Below are 4,672 nucleotides of genomic sequence, written 5' to 3'. Positions count from 1 at the left end.
TGGGGTCCTTGGAATCTGAGCAGCATCAATCACAGTAGCCCCTGCTGTCTTAGTTTCCCCAGTTGTTGGTGTGTGTGTGTGTGTATGTGTGTGTGTGTGTGTGTGTGTGTGTGTGTGTGTGTGTGTGTAGGTAAAACATCTCCAGAGGTGTTTCTGTAAGAGTAGAAATATTCTCCAGCCAGCACATCCACTGATATGTTAGGGAATTCCCTCAGGAGCCACCATTGCCAGGACCTCGCCTCCTACAAACACCCTGAATGCTCTTCCAACAGTCCTCCCCACTGGCTGCCAGCCTTTCAGCCTAAACCTGAACCAGCACAGAGTCCCCATCAGACAGCCACCACCATCAGACAGCCACCACCATCAGACAGCCACCACCATCAGACAGCCACTCCCCCCACTCCCCAGAAGGTTTCCTTCATCAAATAGCTTCTTTCGTCATCCTGTCTCTCCCAGCAGACTATCTGCCTAAGCAGATGGCCTCCATCAGATCTTGTCTAGCCTCCTATCCCGAGCATTTGGACTACACAGTGGAATGGGACAGCAGTGAAGAGGAGCTGATGCTGCTCCTGCCCCTGTTTGCTTCAGTGCAGCAGGCAGCAGAGCCTTGATGGGCTCTTATCTATTGTGCCAAACGCCTGTGCCGTCTGGAAGATAAAGACACTTTCCTTCCCCTGCTGAATAAACTGGAGGCTGAGGGCAGGACCTTTGTCCCCACCCCCATCTCAGTGTTCCAGGTCCCTTCTTCATCCCCTCCCCACTCCACACCTTACCACTTCCTGGGTCACTTACCACTGACATCTGCACTTATGTACCAGTTTTGTTTTTATTTATGCCAAAAAAATTTCAATTTACCACATCCATTTTGTTTGAATATCGTCTACCTCCCTGGCCACCTGGAACGTCCTTACAGGACCCAGGAGGTCCTCTACACCAGCTTCTGCCCTTCTCCAGTCACCTCACAGGCCCCAGGAGGTCCTCTACACCAGCTTCTGCCCTTCTCCAGTCACCTCACAGGACCCAGGAGGTCCTCTACACCAGCTTCTGCCCTTCTCCAGTCACCTCTCAGTTGGTGGCAACTCTAAGGAGCCTCAGGTAAGAGCGGGGCCCTAGCTGGTCCCCAACCCTCACACAAAGGTGGGGAGCACATGGAGCCTCACCAAGGCTTGTGTTTCCCCCCTCTGACCCAACTCCCTGAGGGCAGATTAAGTGAGTGACAGGTACAGTGGTCCCCTCACAATCTGGCCAGGAAGGTCAAACCCAAGGCTGCTTGGCATCAGTGATTTGCTGGCTTCTGCCATCTCTGTCAACTACCTCAGGGTCTTTTTGGTGGCAGAGGACCAGACAGGCCAGGCCAGGCCACACTCTGGAGTACCGAGGCCAGCCACTCCCTGAGTACCCACTGGGGAAGAGAAGCACTTGTGCCCTTTGGTCTGGCTCCAGTTGTCTCAGAGTCCTCTGATAAGGGACCTCCGTGGGCTGGCCCTGAAGCAAGCCCTGCACACGTGAGGCCAAGCTCCTGACTTGTGACTTCGTTCAGAGTCTGTCACCCCACCTCAGGTTTGCTGCCAAGGGCAACCCATGCCCTGAGGCACCGAGGAAGTGAAATTAATTGCTTCTGCCTTGGTTTTTTTCACAGACCAGGGATGAGCAATCTAGAAACTCCTGTCAGTGTTTCAGAACTGAGCAACCTGGAACCTGGTTCCTCCCTGTAAGCAGACGGATCTACAAAGACGGAAACAAAAGAGTTAGAAGACGAACCGGTGCTGGAACTTACAACACTGGGTCAGTGGAAACCCACAGTTCTGATGCATACAGAAAGAAGTTTAGAACTATACCTACACCATGGGAGATGCTAGAACAGGGGCTCACTGCTCAGCACCACTTGCTGCTCTTGCAAAGGACCCAGGTTCGGTTCCCAGCACTTGTGACACATGACTTTTAACCAATGTAGCTCACGCTTTTGGGGATCTGATACCCTCTTCTGCCTTCCTTATGCATGGGAACATACACATATGATCACATGCCCACATAAAGACCCAAATACACACAGTTAATTTTTTTCCTCATTATCTAGTCACTTTACATCCTGATCACAGACCCCACTCCCTCCTCCCCTCCCAGTCCCACCTTTACAATTCCCTCCCCCATTACCCTCTCTCTTTCTCCTCAGAGAAGGGGGGCCCCCTGGGCTACCACCTCACACTGGGACATCCAGTTCTAGCAGGACTAATCACATCCTCTCCCGCTGCCCAATGAAGCAGTCCAGTTAGGGGAAGGGGATCCAATGGCGGGCAACAGAATCAGAGACAGACCCCCATTCCAATTGTTCCGGGACCCACATGGAGGCCAAGATACAGAAACCCACAGCCAAACATCAGCTGGAGCTTGGAGAGTCTTGTGGAAGATTGGGGGATAGAAGTGAACAAGCTAGAGTCATCAAGGACACCACAAGAAGATCCACAGAGTCAACTGACCTGGGCCCATGGGGCTCAAAGCCAAAACCAAAGAGCATGCAGGGCTGGACCTAGGCCCCCTTACACTTTTGGAGCAGATGCTGTTTTTGGTTTTTGAGTGTTTCTCTATGTAGCCCTGGCTGTCCTGGAACTCACTCTGTAGACCAGGCTGCCCTTGAACTCCGAGATCTACCTGCCTCTGCCTTCTGAGGGCTGGGATTAAAGGTGTGCCTGGCTAATAATAATTTTTAATTCATAAATATGCCATGTTGTAGGTTGATATCATTATGTAGGTGAAGGCAGGTATGGAATAGAACAAGACCTGTTATTGGATGAGAAGGGAGATAGGCGGGAGAAAAGTTTCAGAGAGGCTGAGGAGGCAGGAGTGAGGGGGAGAGAGGCAGCCAAGAGAACATGGCGGCAGACGTTAAGATTCCTCTCTGCACATTTACAGGTTGTTATGACTGTTCTTAAGGGATGGATGTGTACAGGATTTTGTGTTGTCTGGATGGGTAAATTATATCTTATCTGGGGGGGGCAGTTTATATTCTTATCAACTGGTTGTAAGTTTATTGTGTGGATGTATTGCGGAATGAGAATTTAACATGTAAATCTGATCATTGGCTTACAGTTTGTTGAGTCTTGATTTATATCGGATGGCTGGAACCAGAGAGTGCGCGGCTAGCAGAGACTGGCCGGCCGGGAGAGATACTATTCTGAGATAAATTAGCGCTAGTTCCCATGGCCCACCAGAGCCAGGACTAGCGAGAAAGTGTGACCGCCAGGGTACGCTCGGGAACAGTTCCACCGCTTTTTTTATTTTTACTGCAACACGATGTGAATTAGGTGTTTTTCTTTGGCGTTGACCACTGAGAAGACCTAACGGAAGACAAAAAGTAGCTGACCCTAGATTCTGGCTTCTGAAAACCAGACCCTAAGAAAGGAACCAAGCCTGTTAGGAAAAAATGGTGCAAGGCAAGAAAAACTGGGAACATTTTGTCCTGAAAGATAAAGACTCAGGGGTTGGGGATTTAGCTCAGTGGTAGAGCGCCCAGCTCCGGGGGAAAAAAAAAAAAAAAATAAAGACTCTGGTTTTCCTTTTGAAGCAGCGTCTCATATATCAAAGGCTGGCCTTGAACTCACTAACTAGCAGAGGATGATCTTGAACTTCTGACCCTCCTACCTCTACCTACTAAGTGCTAGGATTAGAGACTTACTCTGCCTTGTCCTCCGTTAGGCAGTGCTGGGGACTGAACCCAGAGCTTTGTGCGTGCTAGGCAAATTCTCTACCGTCTGAGCCACATCTCCAGGACCTTTCTTTTCCTTATTGTTTATGTATATATTCTTTTTATACTTTTTGAAGCTCTCAGGCAATTTTATTAATGTTTAAAAATCACTCCAAAGCAGGCAAAATGGTGCATCTCAGCAGCTGACCCGAGGGGAGAGAAGGAAAGGCTGCACTTTTGGAGTTAAGCTGTCATGGAGGTCATGCTATGGAAAGCATGCTCTGACCCGTTAGGCTCTGCCCAGCATCTGGAAGAAAATGGCAGAAGGGGAGGAGCCTGGGGACAACAGCAAATGTGTATAACTAGCACTAGGCGAGGTGGGCGAGGCCCCACACAGACGCTCATGGTAACTCTGGGACAACAACGGCCTGCTTTTTTGTTAAGAAAAAGTCTTGCTGTGTAGTCCCGGCTGGCCTCAAACTCAGAGACATCCTCCTGTCCCTGCCTCACCAGCTAGGCTTATAGGTGTGTTACCACCACCCAAGAGGGTTCCAATTGCAATTGGAAGATGTCCCAAGAAGACAGAGTTCAGTTTGGAGAGAACTGACAGCCAAATTTGAAACCACCGGGACATTAAAATCAACAGTGATACCCCTAAGGCTAAGTCCAGCTCAGACAAGTGCAGCTGAGCAATAGCAACGAGTGAATCTGTCAGTGAGGAAACCCAGTGCCATCGAGGAAAGGAACTGGAAAACCCCACTGGGACGTCCTCACAGAAAGAGTGGCTCCACTTGCAGTATCTAAAGAGAAGCATTTACAGAGCCTCGGGTGGTCTTTATAGGGTACTGACTCATTACAGGGAAAAGTAGTCATCCGAGGGTGGAGAAACTTGGCTGACAGTACCCTGAGCAAGCAAACGAGGCAGCATCCTCAGCCCTCGGACAAGTGAGCATCTACGTCCCTGACGCGATGCCTGAAGGCACACCATCT

The 4,672-nt window shown here is 50.0% G+C and overlaps 1 long non-coding RNA gene across 1 annotated transcript; it reads left to right on the top strand.

Annotated features, from left to right (window-relative positions):
* Positions 1–522: 522 nt before the first annotated feature.
* Positions 523–3,519, top strand: LOC147994942 (uncharacterized). The gene is made up of 3 exons (XR_015686769.1): positions 523–1,095; positions 1,640–1,785; positions 2,174–3,519. It is a non-coding gene; the product is annotated as an uncharacterized LOC147994942 (long non-coding RNA).
* The last annotated feature ends 1,153 nt before the right edge of the window (positions 3,520–4,672 follow it).

The sequence above is a fragment of the Rattus norvegicus genome, chromosome 4 (genome assembly GCF_021556685.1).
Source record: "Rattus norvegicus strain SHRSP/BbbUtx chromosome 4, alternate assembly SHRSP_T2T, whole genome shotgun sequence".
Lineage (NCBI taxonomy): Eukaryota > Metazoa > Chordata > Mammalia > Rodentia > Muridae > Rattus > Rattus norvegicus.
Note: the sequence above shows the minus strand (reverse complement) of the source record. Positions and strands in the feature narration are given on the sequence as shown.